We start from the raw sequence: 23287 nt of genomic DNA, 5'->3' as shown, positions 1-23287 counted from the left end.
ATCTATGACAGTGCTGGAGCTAACATTGGTGCAGCAGGTGCAGTGGCAACAGGGCCCAAAATTCTGGGGGGCCCATAGCAGCCAGTCTACACATAGGCATGTGCAGAATATGTACAATCACAATGTAGGGGGGGGCTTTTATTATTATTTAGTTTGTCTATCTGTCTGTCTAATCTATCTATCTATCTATCTATCTATCTATCTATCTATCTATCTATCTATCTATCTATCTATCTATCATCTAATCTATCTATCATCTAATCTATCTATCATCTAATCTATCTATTTATCTATCTATCTTTCATCTATGTATTTATCCTCAAATTCATTATACTACTGAGCTACCTTCGGGGGGGGGGGGCAAAACAATTTTGCACCAGGGAATTTGTAGAATTATTCTCACTGGAGAATTCTTTAAAATGTTAAAGGGACACTGAACCCAATTTTTTTCTTTTGTAATTCAGATAGAGCATGCCATTTTAAGCAACTTTCTAATTTACTCCTATTATCAAATGTTCTTTATTCTCTTGGTATCTTTATTTGAAATGCAAGGTTGTCCTTGCTGATTGGTGGATAAATTCATCCACCAATCAAAAACTGCTGTCCAGAGTTCTGAATCAAGAAAAAAGCATAGATGCCTTCTTTTTTATATAAAGATAGCAAGAGAAAGAAGAAACATTGATAATAGGAGTAAATTAGAAAGTTGCTTAAAATTGCATGCTCTATCTGAATCACAAAAGAAAAAATTTGGGTTCAGTGTCCCTTTAATAAATCATACCCATATCTTTTATTGCATCTGTAAAGAGTTAGAATCGGTAGGAAGATTGACAGATATGTTTTTAATCATAATATGCAGATAATTAGGGGTTTACTCTACATCTTAATCAGAAATATGTCACATGGATGAAAATGTATCAGGCATCTGCCTATGGGCACCTTAGATGTGAAGAGGGATGTTCCTGACAATTACACATTATATTCTATTATTTATTATGGAAATGTTGTAATATTTTTTACTATATGGTAGTGGTGAAGTACCATGTTGCATCAGGTAAACTATTTATAATGAAAATATAAAATATTGTCCTATTATCTCTACAATTATTCAAACACATTTTACAGCATGAATGCATTTTTTAGGGGCATGAAACCCAAAACTGTTCTTTAATTTTTCAGCTAGAGTTTACCATTTTAAACAACTTTACAATTGACTTGACTTCTATTATCACATTTAAATCATTCTCTTGGTACAATTTGTTGAAGGAGCAGCAATGCACTACTGGGTGCAAGCTGAACATATCAGGTGAGCAGTAACAAGAGGCATACATGTGCAACTGCCAATCAGCAGCTAGCTACCAGTAGTGCACTGCTGCTCCTAAGCCTACTTAGGTATGCTTTTCAACAAAGGAGACCAAGAAAACAAAGCAAATAAGCTAACAGAAGTAAACTGGGAAGTTACAAACTGCATGCTCTATCTGAATTATGAATGAAAAATTTGTGTTTCCATGTCCCTTTAAGTTAAAGGGATATTCCAGCCAAAATTGGAATCCGCATGGATGCATTTCAGTTTTGAATAGAAGCATTTTTGCAATATACATGCATTAGCAAAAATGCTTCTAATAAAAGCTATAACTGTTTCAAAAGTGTATGCACCGTGCACCAGCATTTTAAACACAGCACTTGCTCAGAGAGCCCAAAGTGATTTAAACATCTGGTTAGGACTCAATTTGTTAACTACTGACATGATACAAGCCCTGCAGGTGCTCTGAACAGCTGCAGTATTTAAAATGCTGGTGCACTGAGAATATACAGTTATGATTCTCATGCACGTGCAGAGAAAAATAGTAACACTAAAACAGTGATAACTTTTACCAGAAGCATTTTTGCCAGTACATGTATATTGCAAATATGTTTCTATTAAAAGATGTCATTAATCTATGTGCATTTACATTTTGACCGTCCCTTTAAAGAGGCATAAAGGGATAACATACCATTACCACATCATTTCAATTTTAGCATTTACCTTCTGTGATTGTTTTTAATACTTTTGTTTTTATTAATAATATAAATAATAATAATAATAATACTATTATAATATTAATGCAAGTTATCAGGCGAAGCTATTAAATGGACAGTGGCCATAAAACTTAAAGGGGCAGTCTTGGGAACAAGATAAAAAGTATATTAATATAACTGTGTTGGTTATGCAAAACTAAGGAATGGGTAATTAAGGGATTATCTATCTTTTAAAACAATAAACATTCTGGTGTAGACTCCCTTTAACCCCTTAATGACCAGTCTTTCTATGTGGGTGACTTTTTCAAAAGAGTGTCGAGACCGTGCTATTTTAGCAAGCCAGGAGGAGGAAGGGAGGGTACGTCATTGTCATTAAAGTGTTTATTTATATACATATTATTATTATTTTTATTTAATTTTTGTTTTGCAGAAATGCTTTTGCGATAATATTTTATGTATAGGCCCTGACCTGCTTATTTCAAATGCTGATGACGTAATGAATGACATCACCGTCCAGGGGCGAAACTACAGGGGGTGCAGAGGTCGCAACTGCGACTGGGCCCCTGAGGGTGGGAGCCCAGCTTCAAAAAATGTTGACCTGCCACTGCCTGCACTGATATCATGTGAGTGTGACATGATGCTTCACTAGTGTCTCTGACTACAGGGGTTGGTCTTTCTGTTTTACCCATTGGTGTTTGTGTGTGTGTGTGTATGTATGTATGTGACTGTGTGTGTATTTATGCATGTATGTATGTATGTGACTGTGTGTGTATTTATGCATGTATGTGTGTGTGTATGTTTGTGTGTATGTGTGTATGTATGTATGTGACTGTGTGTGTATTTATGCATGTATGTGTGTGTGTATGTTTGTGTGTATGTGTGTATGTATGTATGTGACTGTGTGTGTATTTATGCATGTATGTGTGTGTGTATGTTTATGTGTATGTGTGTGTGTGTATGTATGTGACTGTGTGTGTATTTATGCATGTATGTATGTATGTGACTGTGTGTGTATTTATGCATGTATGTGTGTGTGTATGTTTGTGTGTATGTGTGTATGTATGTATGTGACTGTGTGTGTATTTATGTATGTGTGTGTGTATGTTTGTGTGTATGTATGTATGTGACTGTGTGTGTATTTATGCATGTATGTATGTATGTGACTGTGTGTGTATTTATGCATGTATGTATGTATGTATGTATGTATGTGACTGTGTGTGTATTTATGCATGTATGTATGTATGTGACTGTGTGTGTATTTATGCATGTATGTGTGTGTGTATGTATGTGTGCATGTATGTATGTGACTGTGTGTGTATTTATGCATGTATGTATGTGACTGTGTGTGTATTTATGCATGTATGTATGTGACTGTGTGTGTATTTATGCATGTATGTGTGTGTGTATGTTTGTGTGTATGTGTGTATGTATGTATGTGACTGTGTGTGTATTTATGCATGTATGTGTGTGTGTATGTTTGTGTGTATGTGTGTATGTATGTATGTGACTGTGTGTGTATTTATGCATGTATGTATGTGACTGTGTGTGTATTTATGCATGTATGTGTGTGTGTATGTTTGTGTGTATGTGTGTATGTATGTATGTGACTGTGTGTGTATTTATGCATGTATGTGTGTGTGTATGTTTGTGTGTATGTGTGTATGTATGTATGTGACTGTGTGTGTATTTATGCATGTATGTGTGTGTGTATGTTTGTGTGTATGTGTGTATGCATGTATGTGACTGTGTGTGTATTTATGCATGTATGTGTGTGTGTATGTTTGTGTGTATGTGTGTATGTATGTATGTGACTGTGTGTGTATTTATGCATGTATGTGTGTGTGTATGTTTGTGTGTATGTGTGTATGTATGTATGTGACTGTGTGTGTATTTATGCATGTATGTATGTGACTGTGTGTGTATTTATGCATGTATGTGTGTGTGTATGTTTGTGTGTATGTGTGTATGTATGTATGTATGTATGTGACTGTGTGTGTATTTATGCATGTATGTGTGTGTGTATGTTTGTGTGTATGTGTGTATGTATGTATGTGACTGTGTGTGTATTTATGCATGTATGTGTGTGTATGTTTGTGTGTATGTGTGTATGTATGTATGTGACTGTGTGTGTATTTCTGCATGTATGTGTGTGTGTATGTGTATGTGTGTGTGTATGTATGTATGTGACTGTGTGTGTATTTATGCATGTATGTGTGTGTGTATGTTTGTATGTATGTGTGTATGTATGTATGTGACTGTGTGTGTATTTATGCATGTATGTATGTATGTGACTGTGTGTGTATTTATGCATGTATGTGTGTGTGTGTATGTTTGTGGAACCAGCAAATTACAGACCTTGTTACTACAGCATGGGGGGGGGGGGGGTAAACAGTGTCACTATACAGTACCACTATATACAGTACGGGGGGGCTGGACCATGTCACTGACTACTGTGGTCACTTTATAAAGTACTGGGGCGGGTAGGGTCAGGCCAGCCATATCACTGGCAGATTACAGAGTGTGTCACTAACTCACTATATACAGTACTGGTGGGTTAAACAGTGTCACTATATACAGTAACAGGGGGTCAGACCATCTCACAGACTGTGGGCACAGGGTACCTCCTTTTGCAGACATGTAATCTGATTCACATTTTTTTTTCTGCGTTAAATGTAAAAAAAAAAAAAAAAAAGATATGTATCAAATTCACCTTTAGATTCCTGCACCTGGGCCCTGTGGTTTCTAGTTACGCCTCTTTTACCGTCTGACCTGCTTGTTTCAAATGCTGATGACATCATGAATGACATCACCGTCTGAACTGCTTGCGTTTCAAATGTGAGTGTACATGACCTACAACCTGCATTTGCTCAACAGGTCCGTGAGAGCAAGAAAAGTTATCCCAAAATGTGTGTGTACTTTTCTCACAGGGATTTTTTGAAGCTGCTTATTATATAAAATGCTTCTTTGAGTGTAATAGATTTGTGCATTTTCACTTCCTAACATTTCCTGGAAAATATCAGGACGGGAGGCTAGTGGCTAGAATGGGGGGATCTGGGATCAGAGTAGCAGGCAGCAAACGGGGTGGAGTCACGTCTTGTCAGGGGAAGAGTTGGGGCAGGAAAGGGTTGGGAGCTGGCCATTAGAGGAGGAATCAGGGCTGGGCAAACCGAGACTTTTATAAGGTCCTAGAGAGTTTGTTGAGGGAGCGACTTTGCCCTAATTGGCTGTATCTTTATGCTGTAAATGTTGGAATGGAATTGATGCATTAATGTTAAAGGGGCATCAAACACACAAGTTTTAAACAACTTTACAATTTGCTTATATAATCTATTATGTTCTCTTGGTATCTTTCCAATTTTTAACTTTCCAGTTGACTTCAGTTCGCTAATTTGCTTTGTTTTCTTGGTATCCTTTGTTGAAAAGCATATATAGGTATGCTCAGGAGAAGCAGTGCACTACTATGAGCTAACTGCTGAATGGTGGCTGCACATACAGTATATACCTTTGTCATTGGCTCAGCTGATGTGTTCAGCTAATTACCAGTAGTGCATTGCTGCTTCTTCAACCAAAGATACCAAGAGAATGATGAAAATGTTATAACAGAAGTAAATTTGAAAGTTTAAAATTGTATGTTCTATCTAAATCATGAAAGAAAAATGTGGGGTTTTGTGTCTCTTTAAGACATTATTTTTCTAGTTTATTGAATATCTATGTAACTTTAATTTATGAGACAATAAAAATAAATCACCAGAAATCAGCGCACTGTGGTTTCTATGGGAAGAAGTGTTTTATTAATAATAAAATAAATAATTTCACGGATCACAGTATAGTAATGTGCAACACATGTTAATCAGACCCTAACTGGGCCGTTTCTGTGAGCTGATTTGAAGGCCATATTCACCATTAACACACTGTGCATGTACAGTATATACAATTGTGTGAAACACTTTTTGTTGTTTTGTAGAACAGTATTTTACAAATTATGTTTTATTAAACAACTGTATTCCTCAAGAAAGTGACAACAATGTTTTTGCTATGAACAATAGGTGGGAACGTAACGCCTCTGAGCAGTGTTTATTAGGAGCTGCAGAGTCCTGGAGCTAAGCTAAGTCATTTTATTTTTGCATTTTTATGCCCCTTTAATTTATGACAATTTTGTAAATACAATTCATTTAAAGGGACAGTAAAGTCATAATTAAAATTTTATGATTTAGATAGAGCATACAATTTTAAGCAACTTTCCAATTTACTTCTATTAATTAATTTGCTTCCTTCTCTTGTTATCCTTTGCTAAATTGTTTATCTAGGAAAGCTCAGGCGCAGCAAAGAACCTAGGTTTTAGCTGCTGGTTGGTAGTTTGTTGCATATATATACTGATTGTCATTGGCTCACCCATGTGTTCAATTAGAAACCATTGCTGCTCCTTCAACAAATGATACCAAGAGAATAAAGCAAATTTGATAATAGAAGTAAATTTGAAATTTGTTTAAAATTGTATGTTCTACCTAAATCATTAAATAATTTTTTGGGGGTTTCATGTCCCTTTAAGTTTGCAGGTGTTAAATACATAGTCATATGCAAGCAGCAGTGCAATAATATATTCGCTAACACAATAGAGCATTTGCTTTTTGTATTGTATGTCCCTTTAAGGGGTATATCATCAGCTTGAAATGGATTTAAGTGGAAGTGAAGTCATGCCAGTTAATAATTATTTTTCACATGTGAGATGTGGGAGCCCATAGTTGAAGAAAAAAAAATATCAGGGAGACTGGTGCAGAGATGTTAAGTAAGCAGATTGCGAGAGTACTGACCACACGAATCAATTCCATAGCTCCTCCCACTCTGTTCCACCTCAAAACACCCAAAAGAAATGTCACAATATGCACAGAATATTAACTATTACCTTAATCTATCTCAACTGCAAACTCCAAGAGATTCACAGGCACCAGTTCACCAAATTAGATATATTTTATTATTCTGCTGTTCTAATGTAAGGTGCAGGAGACTCAATACTGCAATATACAAGAAAAATGCAGCACAGACTCTTGGTACAAATGTACCATGGGACAGCATAGCCAAAACCTGGAACTGTCCCAGACAAATTAGGCCAGATGACAATTATGGAAGTCTTTGATAACATAGCAATTACTCTAAAGCATTTTGGGTCAGATTACAAGTGGAGCGGTATTTTACACTTCCACTTGAGCGCTAACTCCGCTAGAAGTTAGCTTTTGCGCACGTCGGGTAGTGCTCGTATTCCAAGTTGAAAGTCAAAAGTTTTTGCTTGCGCGCTAACCCAATGCACGTAAAAAGTCGAACTTGGAATATCGCTCGCGATAATGTATCCCCATAAAAGTCAATGGAGCAAAAAAAGTGGATAAAACCTAACACCCTACACGCTCACAAGCATTATCGCATATTCTCCAGTGTGCTAACCAAAAATATGAATATTTCACATTCCAATGTTCTTCACATACAGAATATGTTCTTTTTATTCATAAATACACACACTTATATATATATATGTACAGGGTACGTCGCTGGTCCTTAAGGGCATAACGACCAGCGTCCTACAGGGTACGGCACTGGTCATTAAGGGGTTAACATTGCTCAAGTCCGAAATGATTTTTTATTGCTCAAGCAATAGATTAGGGTGTGGTAAGATCTGCATGTGGGACAGCGAGGTACACTAAATCCCCCAGTTTGCTGCAAATTTGGCAGTGTAGCTGCCCCCCCTCAATACCCTACCCCCCTCCCAAATCCCTTTTCATTAACGGATCCCACATAGGATCTCCCTCATTGCCCCTACTCCCTCCTTCCCCCTCAATGACGCAGTTATTATTATTTTTTTACTCCCTGTAACGTGGCCGAGCGGTCCCACCCACTCCCGCCCTCCTCCCGCCCCCTCCAGTGTTGGGCCACCCACCCGCCTCCCTCCTTACCCTCCCACTCACCAACGATCGGCAACACCGATGTCCGATGCAGAGAGGGCCACAGAGGCCCACAAGTGGGGCACTGCAGAAATAGCGCAATCTCGCTATTTTGAGCGAGATCGCGGCAGAGAGAAACCCAGGACTGCAGTGACGTACAGGGTATAACGACCAGTGTCGTACAGGGTACGGCGCTGGTCATTAAGGGGTTAACATTGCTCAAGCACAATCAATAGAGATTCTTTTTTTGTGCTCATATTAAGTCAGAAGTTATTTTTTATTGCTTAAGCAATAGTTTAGGGCGTGGTAAGATCTGCATGTTGGACAGCGAGGTACACTAAATCTTATGCATCTTAAGATTCATGTAAGATGTCGCTCAAGAGCTAAGCTTAGGTTGCACAAGTAGTGAAGTTCTTTGTTAGCACATGCAGATTGTCTATGATAGATATTTAAGAACTTTAACAGTATTTTATTAGCTGGTCACACATTGTAAATCATGCTACTGCATTTTTTACTGGAAATAGTCCATTTAAACTGGAGTATAGGGGAGGTTTCATACGACTTTTGATATCCTTCAAATGGGACAATTCCTGTTTTTTTTTGTGACCTTAAAGGAACAGTCAACACAAAAATTGTTATTGTTAAAAAAAACAGATAATGCCTTTACTACCCCTTTCCCCACAACCAACATTGTTAAATTAATATACTTTATTACATTTAAACCTCAAAATGTCTGCCTGTTTCTAAACCACTAAAGACAGCCTCCTAATCCCAGGCTTCTTTATTAGCTTTTCACAACAGGGGAGTGCTAGTTCATGTGAGCCATATAGATAACATTGTGCTCACGCCCCTGTTTTGTGCACAACACATCACTAATTGGCTTAAATGCAAGTCAATAGATAATAAATAAAAAGTCATGTGATTAGGGGGCTGTCATAAGAGGCTTAGATACAAGGTAATCACAGAGGTAAAAAGTATATTAATATAACTGTGTTGGTTATGCAAAACTGGGGAATGGGTAATAAAGGGATTATCTATCTTTTTAAACAGTAACATTTTTTTGAGTTGACTGTCCCTTTAAGTAATCTCTAAAATTCTACAATGAAGCTATTTCAGCAAGGATATTAATAGCAATACATCTCTACCTTAAAGGGACACATTGGTATGTTTGGGCACTTTTCTTTCTTTTCAGTAATTTTATTTTATAACTTTGCCACATATTTAACATGGAGAGAACCTGAATAACTTTATTTAAACCACCAGTGCATTGAAAAGCACATTCAGACACACCTGGCAACTAGTGGGTTAAGCAGTAAATGAAGTGCTAGATGTGTGGATAACAGAGACCTGTAGCACAGAAAAGAATAAACATTACTTATGGGCATAGGAAAGGATTGTCTAATTTACAGTCCAGACTTTCAAAGGGAGTGCACATTTGCATCTCCTCATCAATGTACATAAAAGGAAATTATCTGATAATATGGTACTGAGACCATTCTCTGGCTGGCCCCTTAGTGTTCAACAGAAGCTGCAATGCTCTGTGTGCCTGTCACTGTAAAAGGAGATCTGACACAACATAATACATGTGTCATGTAGCCAAGATGTATAATGCTACTGAGCTGGAATACAAACACTTGCTCTGTTGGGCTGGATGTCTATCTGTCTGTCCTTTATATCTTGCTTGTCATGTCTGTCAGTATGTCTAAATGGCATAACCTTTTGAATGTCACTCAAAAGTTATAATTGTTTCAGAAAATACAATAAATGGAGAAAATAAGCCTAGTGGATACTACAGGAGCTTCTGGTCCTAAATAATAAAATAAACAATATATACTGTGAAATATATATACTGTATATATACACACACATATGCGTATATATATATATATATATATACACACACACACATATACGTATATATATATATATATATACACACACACACATATACGTATATATATATATATATATATATATATATATATATATATATATATATATATACACACACACACACACATATACGTATATATATATATATATATATACACACACACACACACACATATACGTATATATATATACACACACACATATACGTATATATATATATATATACACACACACACACATATAAGTATATATATATACATACACACACAGATATACGTATATATATATATATATATATACACACACACACACACACACATATACGTATATATATATATATATACACACACACACAGATATACGTATATATATATATATATATACACACACACATATACGTATATATATATATATACACACACACATATATACGTATATATATATATATATATATATATTCACACACACACACACATATACGTATATATATATATATACACACACACACACATATACGTATATATATATATATATATATATATATATACACACACACATATACGTATATATATATATATATATACACACACACACACACACACATATACGTATATATATATATATATACACACACACACATATACGTATATATATATATATACACACACACACATATACGTATATATATATATATATATACACACACACACACACATATACGTATATATATTCACACACACACATATACGTATATATATATATATATATATATATACACACACACACATATACGTATATATATATATACACACACACACACACACATATACGTATATATATATATATACACACACACACACACATATACGTATATATATATATATATATATATATATATATACACACACACACATATACGTATATATATATATACACACACACACACATATACGTATATATATATATATATATATATATATACACACACACACACATATACGTATATATATATATATATATACACACACACACACATATATGTATATATATATATAAACAAAACCCTTTTCAAGAAAGCAGACACTCACTGGTGTTCCATCAAGGTTTACTTAGTACAGCAAGTTAGTACTAACTTGCTGTACTAAGTAAAACTTGATGGAACACCAGTGAGTGCCTGCTTTCTTGAAAAGGGTTTTGTTTGTATGTGGATTTGGTGGGCACCCTGGGAGCTGTTATGTTGAGTGAGTGCTGGGTTCATCTGGAGGACTGTATATATATATTATTTGTTTGATAGGGTAATTCAGTCTCCCATTAACAAATCTATTTTAAAGAGACACTAAATAAAAAATGATTTTTAAAATCTTCTCCTGAGCAGTGCATATTAATAGTTTTAAAAGTCACCAAAGCACAGTGTAGGTATATATTACACGCAACAATATATGAGCTGCTCTAGCAGAGGCACTGGGAGTGCAATGTCCTTTCTGTGAATGGAGTAGGGCTTAGGCAGTATGGCTTGTGGCTAGCTATGCCACCCGGCTTTAGGCAGTATGGCTTGTGACTAACTATACCACCAAGCTTTAGGCAGTATGGCTTGTGACTAGCTATACCACCCAGCTTTACGCAGTATGGCTTGTGACTAGCTATACCACCCAGCTTTAGGCAGTATGGCTTGTGACTAGCTATACCACCCGGCTTTACGCAGTATGGCTTGTGACTAGCTATACCACCCGGCTTTAGGCAGTACGGCTTGTGACTAGCTATACCACCCGGCTTTAGGCAGTATGGCTTGTGACTAGCTATACCACCAGGCTTTAGGCAGTATGTCTTGTGACTAGCTATACCATTCGGCTTTAGGCAGTATGTCTTGTGACTAGCTATACCACCAGGCTTTAGGCAGTATGTCTTGTGACTAGCTATACCACCCGACTTTAGGCAGTATGGCTTGTGACTAGCTATACCATTCGGCTTTAGGCAGTATGGCTTGTGACTAGCTATACCACCAGGCTTTAGGCAGTATGTCTTGTGACTAGCTATACCACCCGACTTTAGGCAGTATGGCTTGTGACTAGCTATACCACCCAGCTTTAGGCAGTATGGCTTGTGACTAGCTATACCACCCGGCTTTACGCAGTATGGCTTGTGACTAGCTATACCACCCGGCTTTAGGCAGTACGGCTTGTGACTAGCTATACCACCCGGCTTTAGGCAGTATGGCTTGTGACTAGCTATACCACCTGGCTTTATGCAGTATGTCTTGTGGCTAGCTATACCACCCGGCTTTAGGTAGTATGGCTTGTGACTAGCTATATCAGCTGGCTTTAGGCAGTATATCTTGTGACTAGCTATACCACCCAGCTTTAGGCAGTATGGCTTGTGACTAGCTATACCACCCAGCTTTACGCAGTATGGCTTGTGACTAGCTATACCACCCAGCTTTAGGCAGTATGGCTTGTGACTAACTATACCAGCCAGCTTTAGGCAGTATGGCTTGTGATTAGCAATACCACCCGGCTTTAGGCAGTATGGCTTGTGACTAGCTATACCACCCGACTTTAGGCATTATGACTTGTGACTAGCTATACCACCCGGCTTTACGCAGTATGGCTTGTGACTAGCTATACCACTTGGCTTTAGGCAGTATGGCTTGTCACTAGCTATACCACCCGGCTTTAGGCAGTATGGCTTGTGACTAGCTATATTACCCGGCTTTAGGCAGTAGGGCTTGTGACTAGCTACACCAGCCGGCTTTAGACAGTATAGCTTGTGACTAGCTATACCATCCAGCTTTAGACAGTATGGCTTGTGACTAGCTACCCCACCCGGCTTTAGGCAGTATGCCTTGTAACTAGCTATACCACCCTGCTTAAGGCAGTATAGCTTGTGACTAGCTATACCACTTGGCTTTAGGTAGTATGGCTTGTGACAAGCTACACCAGCCGGCTTTAGGCAGTATGACTTGTGACTAGCTATATCACCCGGCTTTATGCAGTATGGTTTGTGACTAGCTATGCCACCCGACTTTAGACAGTATGGCTTGTGACTAGCTATACCACCCAGCTTTAGGCAGTATGGCTTGTGACTAGCTATACCACTCGACTTTAGGCAGTATGGATTGTGACTAGCTATACCACCCGGCTTTAGATAGTATGGCTTGTGACTAGCTATACCACGCAGCTTAAAGCAGTATGGCTTGTGACTAGCTATACCACTCAACTTTAGGCAGTATGGCTTGTGACTATCTACACCAGCCGGCTTTAGGCAGTATGGCTTGTGACTAGCTATACCACCCAGTTTTAGGCAGTAGGGCTTGTGACTAGCTGTACCATCTGGCTTTAGGCAGTAAGTCTTGTGACTAGCTATACCACCCGACTTTAGGCAGTATGGCTTGTGACTAGCTATACCACCCAGCTTTATGCAGTATGTCTTGTATCTAGCTATACCACCCGGCTTTAGGCAGTAGGGCTTGTAGCTAGCTATATCACCCGGCTTTAGGCAGTATGGCTTGTGACTAGCTATACCACCTGGCTTTAGGCAGTAGGGCTTGTAGCTAGCTATATCACCCGGCTTTAGGCAGTATGGCTTGTGACTAGCTATACCACCCGGTATTTAGGCAGTATGGCTTGTGACTAGCTATACCACCCAGCTTTAGGCAGTAAGGCTTGTGATTAGCTACACCAGCCGGCTTTAGGCAGTATGGCTTGTGACTAGCTATACCACCCGGCTTTAGGCAGTATGGCTTGTGACTAGCTATACCACCCGACTTTAGGCATTATGACTTGTGACTAGCTATACCACCCGGCTTTACGCAGTATGGCTTGTGACTAGCTATACCACTTGGCTTTAGGCAGTATGGCTTGTCACTAGCTATACCACCCGGCTTTAGGCAGTATGGCTTGTGACTAGCTATATCACCCGGCTTTAGGCAGTAGGGCTTGTGACTAGCTACACCAGCCGGCTTTAGACAGTATGGCTTGTGACTAGCTATACCACCCTGCTTTAGACAGTATTGCTTGTGACTAGCTATACCACCCAGCTTTAGACAGTATGGCTTGTGACTAGCTACCCCACCCGGCTTTAGGCAGTATGGCTTGTAACTAGCTATACCACCCAGCTTAAGGCAGTATAGCTTGTGACTAGCTATACCACTTGGCTTTAGGCAGTATGGCTTGTGACTAGCTATACCACCCAGCTTTATCCAGTATGGCTTGTGACTAGCTATACCACCCAGCTTTATCCAGTATGGCTTGTGACTAGCTACCCCACTCGGCTTTAGGCAGTATGGCTTGTAACTAGCTATACCACCCGGCTTAAGGCAGTATATCTTGTGACTAGCTATACCACCCGGCTTAAGGCAGTATATCTTGTGACTAGCTATACCACCCGGCTTAAGGCAGTATATCTTGTGACTAGCTATACCACTTGGCTTTAGGCAGTATGGCTTGTGACTAGCTATACCACCCAGCTTTATGCAGTATGGCTTGTGACTAGCTATACCACTCGACTTTAGGCAGTATGGATTGTGACTAGCTATACCACCCGGCTTTAGATAGTATGGCTTGTGACTAGCTATACCACGCAGTTTAAAGCAATATGGCTTGTGACTAGCTATACCACTCAACTTTAGGCAGTATGGCTTGTGACTATCTACACCAGCCGGCTTTAGGCAGTATGGCTTGTGACTAGCTATACCACCAAGTTTTGGGCAGTAGGGCTTGTGACTAGCTATACCATCTGGCTTTAGGCAGTAAGTCTTGTGACTAGCTATACCATCTGGCTTTAGGCAGTAAGTCTTGTGACTAGCTATACCACCCGACTTTAGGCAGTATGGCTTGTGACTAGCTATACCACCCGGTTTTATGCAGTATGTCTTGTAACTAGCTATACCACCCGGCTTTAGGCAGTATGGCTTGTGACTAGCTATACCACCCGGCTTTAGGCAGTAGGGCTTGTAGCTAGCTATATCACCTGGCTTTAGACAGTATGGCTTGTGACTAGCTATACCACCCGGCTTTAGGCAGTAGGGCTTGTAACTAGCTATACCACCCAGCTTTATGCAGTATGTCTTGTAACTAGCTATACCACCCGGCTTTAGGCAGTATGGATTGTGACTAGCTACACCAGCCGACTTTAGACAGTATGGCTTGTGACTAGCTATACCACTCGACTTTAGGCAGTATGGATTGTGACTAGCTATACCACCCGGCTTTAGATAGTATGGCTTGTGACTAGCTATACCACTCAACTTTAGGCAATATGGCTTGTGACTATCTACACCAGCCAGCTTTAGGCAGTATGGCTTGTGACTAGCTATACCACCCAGTTTTAGGCAGTAGGGCTTGTGACTAGCTATACCATCTGGCTTTAGGCAGTAAGTCTTGTGACTAGCTATACCACCCGACTTTAGGCAGTATGGCTTGTGACTAGCTATACCACCCAGCTTTATGCAGTATGTCTTGTAACTAGCTATACCACCCGGCTTTAGGCAGTATGGCTTGTGACTAGCTATACCACTCGGCTTTAGGCAGTAGGGCTTGTAGCTAGCTATATCACCCGGCTGTAGGCAGTATGGATTGTGACTAGCTACACCAGCTGGCTTTAGGCAGTATGGCTTGTAACTAGCTATACCACTTGGCTTTAGGCAGTATGGCTTGTGACTAGCTATGCCACTCGGCTTTAGGCAGTATGTCTTGTGACTAGCTATACCACACAGCTTTAGGCAATATGGCTTGTGACTAGCTATACCACCAGGCTTTAGGCAGTATGTCTTGTGACTAGCTATACCACCCGGCTTTAGGCAGTAAGGCTTCTGACTAGCTATACCACCCGGCTTTAGGCAGTATGGCTTGTGACTAGCTATATCACTCGGCTTTGGGCAGTATGGCTTGTGACTAGCTATACCATTCGGCTTTAGGCAGTATGGCTTGTGACTAGCTATACCACCAGGCTTTAGGCAGTATGTCTTGTGACTAGCTATACCACCCGGCTTTAGGCAGTAAGGCTTGTGACTAGCTATACCACCCGGCTTTAGGCAGTATGGCTTGTGACTAGCTATACCATTCGGCTTTAGGCAGTATGGCTTGTGACTAGCTATACCACCCAGCTTTAGGCAGTATGGCTTGTGACTAGCTATACCACCCGGCTTTAGGCAGTATGGCTTGTGACTAGCTATACCACCCGGCTTTAGGCAGTATGGCTTGTGACTAGCTATACCACCCGGCTTTAAGCAGTATGGCTTGTGACTAGCTATACCACCCGGCTTTAGGCAGTATGGCTTGTGACTAGCTATACCTTTTTTTTAAGTTATCTTTATTGAGTATAGCCACATAACAAGAAAAAGAAGAAAGGCAACCATAGCGAACACAAATGTATGTTTTACATATTCAACAATCGCGTAAACACAGAAAAAATTCAATAGTATAATGAAACAAAAAAACTTCAGGCAACTTATTAATCCAGCGCCTTATCAATTAAAAGTTACAATCAAGTAGCTAAATTTTTTTTCACAGAATAACCGTAAAAGAAAGGAGAAAAAGAAAGAGAGAGAAAAAAAAAAAAAAAAAGGGGGAAAAAGAAAAGAAGAAGAAAGAAAGAGAAAAAAAAACAAAAACAAAAACAAACGGGGAAAAGGGCTCCGCCACCCCCTCTTCCCCCACGCTCCGTGGAAACATCCAGGACCCATCAGGGGCTTCCGAACAAAAACTATTCTACCGAATTACTATTTCTGATTCAGGTATCAGGGAAAACCCCGAGTACCACCAACTCAGCAAAACTTATCGAAGCCAGAAAGAGTCTCAGAATCCGTCTCTGCAGGTCACCCGGATATGTCTTAATAACTGGCGCCCAGCCGACCAAAAATTCTTTAATTTTCCTTTCAGCCAGTGACTAGCTATACCACCCGGCTTTAGGCAGTATGGCTTGTGACTAGCTATACCACCCGCCTTTAAGCAGTATGGCTTGTGACTAGCTATACCACCCGGCTTTAGGCAGTATGGCTTGTGACTAGCTATACCACCCGGCTTTAGGCAGTATGGCTTGTGACTAGCTATACCACCTGGCTTTAGGCAGTATGGCTTGTGACTAGCTATACCACCCGGCTTTAGGCAGTATGGCTTGTGACAAGCTATGCCACCTGGCTCATCACTTAAAAAAAAAAAAAAGTTTGAGCTGAGGGCAGCAGGGAAGTAAAATTGGACCAAAATGAGTCTGTAATGTATACTTTAAAAGGTAATTTGTTGACTTTTAATACTATTAATATACTCTACTCAGTGTAATGTTTTTACATTTTTTTTTATTTTTTCAACTTTATTTTCCTTTAATTTAATATCTAATTTTTCTAGAGGCTTCTCCTTTCAGGCAGGCAGTTTTATGGACGTATATTTTCTCTTCAAAGAGATAAACACATTCAAGCCCCACCTTATCTCTCTAAGGGGCTGATTCTAAAAAAAATACCGGTCTATACGTGGTTTTCCACACCAACACTCGCAGAGGCAGCCCTCCATAAACGGGCTGTCCCTGTGACTGGCCAGATTCCTCTCTGCTATATAAAAGCTTGCAACGGAGGACAAAGTACAGAGGGGGAACCAGGGCCAGACTGGGAATCAAAAGCAGCCCTGGAAAATTTGGAGACCAACCCTATTTTCCGTTGAGAAGTCTTAAAGGGACAGTCTAGTCCAAAATACACTTTCATGATTCAGATAGAGAATGTCATTTTAAACAATTTTCCAATTTACTTTTATCACCAATTTTGCTTTTTTCTCTTGATATTCTTAGTTGAAAGCTAAACCTAGGAGGTTCATATGATAATTTATAAGCCCTTGAAAGCCGCCTCTTCTCTCAGGGCATTTTGACAGTTTTTCCCCACTAGAGGATGTTAGTTCATGTGTGTCATATAGATAACAATGTGCTCACGCATGTGGAGTTCCAGTGAGCCAGCTCTGATTGGCTAAAATGGATGTCTGTCAAAAGAACTAAAATAAGGGGGCAGTTTGCAGAGGCTTAGATACAAGGTAATCACAGAGGTAAAAAGTGTATTAATATAACTGTGTTGGTTATGCAAAACTGGTTATTGGGTAATAAAAGGATTATCTATATTTTTAAACAATAAAAATTCTGGTGTAGACTGTCCCTTTAAAAAAAATGTTCTTTAAACCTTAGGGTGGGGAGGATAAGTCACTGTTGTTCTATGCTTTCCTACATAATAGCACACCTTTTCTACATTAACATAACAACAAAAACAAACAAAGAGGTATCAGAGGTTTCTAATTCTTCAAATATCCAATGATTGTGTGACAGCATTATTCATAATTATGTCACATGCTATAAGACTGTGCCTAGAGGTAGAGTTACTTTATTATTGCTCTCTGTTTCATGCAACCCCTCATTTTAAATGCAAGTCTGTCAGTTTACATAAAGTGTTCCTTATCCATCATACAGCGGATTGCTGTAAAGTATGAATCACTTGCAGTAGCAGCTAAATAGCACATTAGAATAAGGGGGAGGTGGACATTGAGAAAAGATGTGATTACCTTCTTGTTAGTTATTTCTTCTGGTCCCTATGACCGGTGACACTGATTGCTTTCCCATGTGTCCTCCAACTCGGCTCCCTCCTGGAGTTTTTACCTAGTCGCGTGTGACTGTTAATGTGCTCACATGATGTTGGCCCCCCCCATATTACCTCCCCCAGTGAGTATTACAGCGCACATGATGCAAATTGCCTTTGGAGCGGGAGCAGACGCGCCGGCACGGCCCTATCCTGTGCCAGCTGAGCACTGTCACTGAGCAGCTGCTTGACTCGAGAGTCTAGTCTGACTCTCTTTCTGCTTAAAAAGCAGAGCGGCCGCTCCCTCACCTGCTCACACATGATGTATGTAAATGTCTGAATGAGCCTGTCAGTCTGTTTGATCTGCTCAAGCAGGTCAGCTGCTGCGCTCCCTCAGTCACAACACTGTGCTCTGCTCTGCTGCTCGTCTCCACACACTGCAGCTGCCGGCCTGGCCCACCGGAATTTTTCCCGGTATCCCGGTGGCCCAATCCGGACCTGGGGAGAACCAATCCTATGTTTAAACTTTAATATTACGCCTAATACAAATAAAATTACACTGTTTTCAGTCCACTGTACCTTAAAATCACTTATTTTGAATGCCTAGGTTTTCCTTTAAGAGTATTTAGTGTTTTTGCTATTCTGATAAAAGTTTGCCACCTTTTAATTTGGAAGAAAAAACTGATCTGTAGGGCGGACATGTTTACAGAATTACAATGGGATTTGAGAGACAATTTCATATACCCCTATGTTCAGCCCATTGTACCAAAAAACAATTACATTTTGTATTTTGTACTTATAAGTACAAATTTCTATGTGTTTCTTTGCACATCCAGTGTACTTAAATTATGATTTACGCTGTGCATATTTAATGATTTATTCCTGTGTAATTGTCGTATAAATTATGTTTTTTGATAAAATACGATTTTTGGCAAACAATTTTGTTACGATTTTTTTAATGCACCCTAACAATACAATTTTCTTCATGCATATTTTTGTGTGAACAGTTTCATTTTTAATTTTGTATGATTTTTAAATTACAATTTTCATTGGGCACGTTTGCATACCTCCCAACATTTAAAAATTCAAAAGAGGGACACCCCCTCCCCCCGCGACAACAAATTTGCAATGTGGTGGGCGGGGCTTAAAAAAATCAAAAGACCAAAGTAATATAAATAAAATTCTAAATAAAGTCATATATTTTAATACACTTAGGCAGCAAATCAAACACAAGCTCAAACCACTGGTATGGCTATGTGAGCTATGTATTTAATTAGCCTTTGCAAAGACATTGCTAAATATTTTTATCTTAATTGGACATTTAATAATAAATTCTTTAAAACTGCTCTCTGCATTCCCCATTAATATTCTAGATTCTGGCCTTTAAAGTCAGCAAAAATGCACAGTAGCACACTATATAGCATACACTTACACATGCAGATACACACACACTACATAGCATACACTTATACATGCAAATACACACACACACTACATAGCATACACTTACACATGGAGATACACACACACTACATAGCATACACTTACACATGCAGATACACACACACTACATAGCATACACTTACACATGCAGATACACACACACTACATAACATACACGTATTCATGCAAATACACACACACTACATAGCATACACTTACACATGCAGATACACACACACTACATAGCATACACTTATACATGCAAATACACACACACACTACATAGCATACACTTATACATGCAGATACACAGACACTACATAGTATACATTTATACATGCAGATACACACAATCACATTACATAGCATAAACTTATACATGCAGCATACACTTATACATGCAGATACACAGACACTACATAGTATACACTTATACATGCAGATACACACACACTACATAGCATACACTTATACATGCAGATACACACACACTACATAGCATACACTTACACATGCAGATACATACACACTACATAGCATACACTTATACATGCAGATACACATACACACACTACATAGCTTACATTTATACATGCAGACACACACACACTACATAGCATAAACTTAAACATACAGATACACACATACAGTTATGGATACAGATAGACACACACACTACATCATATATGGGTATCTGTAATTCATTGTATGGGGTCCTGGGGTTGGCAAGCACATTATCTGGCAGTCTGCGGCTGCCACTGTTCGTCACCCTGGTATTAGCACTGCTCATTGTATAAAATTGAAGGCATGCTAGTATTATCACCAGGGGTTAGACATCATCACTACCAGAGGTAGGTTAGAGAGGTCACCATTACCCGTGCTCAGAGTGTATACAGCCTTCTTACTCCTGCTTAACTGGAAAAAACAATCTAGCGTGAGTGCACCTGAAAATGTAGTTTTTTACAATAGTTTTTTAACAATAGTAACACGCTCTAAACCCTACAAAATGACAGTTGTTCCTTCAAACAGCTGTCTAGTAATAAGATACAAAATAAACCAGGGTGTGGGGAGCTGATTATGTGAATATTAACACAATAGTGTATAAAACAAGAAAAATAAGCGATTAATGAATCTGGAAATAAAATTTAAATTTATTTTAAAACAATTTTTAAGTATTGGTATAGAGCTCTAATACCATTAAAATAGAATCGTATGATGGGTGTACAATCTACAATGTGCAAAGTACAATATGCAGAGTACAATAAAAATAGTATTTAAAAGCAATTTCTCTGATTACAGAATTTCATGTATAAACATTCAATTTGACCAGAGTAATTTAGATACAGTCTCGTATTTCAATAAAGAGTCTTGTGCTCAAAGACCTTATATAATGCTCCTTTGATCTGGAGAGGATTTGAGTATATATAGCTTAAGACTCTCTCTGTGATGTTAAAGACTTAAGCTTAGCTTATATGTACTCACGTTTTGTCCAGATATATCGAGTTCTCTAGTTAGCTGATAAGTGCCGTGAAAAAAGGCATATAATAGGTTGAAAATGCTTTACCCTTATGTGATATAAGAAGGGCGAGGGCAAAAATGAATACCTTTTTGCGGTATTATAAAAAGAGATCTTTTTGAGAACGGTTTCAATATGGAGTATGTAGTAGATGTACTGGAAATATCTCTTTAAATTCCCATTTGTATGATGACACAGATGTTTTACTTCTTTGAGGTGGAAATAATCCCGCAGCTTGTGTATATCAGGAAAACACCGATGTATACAATGTCTCTTTAGAATGGATACAATGTCTCTTAAGGGAGATTGAAACTGTATACCTCTTTGAGGTTTGCTGGAGTTTCAGTTTAGATGAGATGATGTCCAGATGTCCGTTGGTCTCTGAGACTGTATACCCTGATAGAAGGTTAGAGCTTTTTAAATACTCTCATAGGGTTTGCAGGAGTCTCTAAGAGACTTGTGTTTCAGATGTAGAGTCTTGGATGGATCTGAATGGTCTGTATAGATAGATAGACACACACACTACATCATATATGGGTATCTGTAATTCATTGTATGGGGTCCTGGGGTTGGCAAGCACATTATCTGGCAGTCTGCGGCTGCCACTGTTCGTCACCCTGGTATTAGCACTGCTCATTGTATAAAATTGAAGGCATGCTAGTATTATCACCAGGGGTTAGACATCATCACTACCAGAGGTAGGTTAGAGAGGTCACCATTACCCGTGCTCAGAGTGTATACAGCCTTCTTACTCCTGCTTAACTCACACACCATTCCTTTTCCACAGGGAATCTAACAGGTAGCTAACCCTGTGAGAGCAAAGCCAGCTGCTTCTGAGTATGGGCCCAATAGAATAAAAAACAAAAACCCAGGACAGGGGGACAGACCCCTAAAATCCGGGCTGGGGGGTATGCTTTGTAATGTTTGTATCTCCTTCACATATGATAAAGTAGTATACGCCCCTTAGCGAGACAACCTAGGGCCAATTCGCTAAACCTCGCCAGATCAGATGTGTTTTTTATGCTGACCTTTGCAGGGACTGCTGTGGTGAAATTATTGTATAAAAAGGGGCAGTCCCTGCGAGTGGCGAGATGGCTCCTATATAACGTAATAGAGCTCACTGGAATGGGACACTTCACTCCGTAGAGTGAAGTTAGCAGGAAGCAGGCGAAACACTTTAAAAATTAAATTCTGCAACAAATATAAATCACATTACGCTGCTTTATGTGTATAGCATTTTACAATCGTATGCATGTGTTTTTCTATTAGGGTATTAAGTACTTTTAGTGTTTTGAGAAAAGCTTGCTACCTTCTAACTAGCAAGAAAAAAAACGAGAGATCTGTAGTGCCAAAATCTTTATATAATTACGACGGGATTAGAGAGGCAATTTAATATACGCCCCTGGATCCTCCATGTTCATCCAATTTTTTACAAAAACAACAATTACACTTTGTATTTTATACTTACGTACACATTTCTATGTTTTTTTGCACATTCAGTGTACTTAAATTACTATTTACACTGCATATTTAATATGATTTATTCCTGTGTAATTTAAATACAAATTTAAAAGTTTTGATAAAATATGATTTTTTGTTAAAAATTTTACTACTATTTTTTTTCCCCATACGTATTTTTATGTGAATGGTTAATTTTTGTATGATTTTTAAATTACGAATTTTATTGTGCACATTTGTAATTTATGCATCTCCTGTTTATACGAAAATGCAGTATACGCCCCCTTAGTGAGACACTCTGTATTCAGCGGCTTTATTAACTTCCACCGGGGAAATAGAAGGTGTGGTGAGCATTCTTATAGAATCTCACCAGCAAAGAGAGCTTTAGAGAATCAGACCCCCTGTTTTCAGGGTTAAAAAGTGACTTTATAGAATTCATCCATGGAACTAGAAGTACTGGCGAGCATTCTTATAGAACTTCACCAGTCCAGA

The sequence above is a fragment of the Bombina bombina genome, chromosome 9, assembly GCF_027579735.1.
Source record: "Bombina bombina isolate aBomBom1 chromosome 9, aBomBom1.pri, whole genome shotgun sequence".
Lineage (NCBI taxonomy): Eukaryota > Metazoa > Chordata > Amphibia > Anura > Bombinatoridae > Bombina > Bombina bombina.
The sequence above is the reverse complement of the archived record's forward strand: the minus strand, read 5'-3'. Positions refer to the sequence as shown.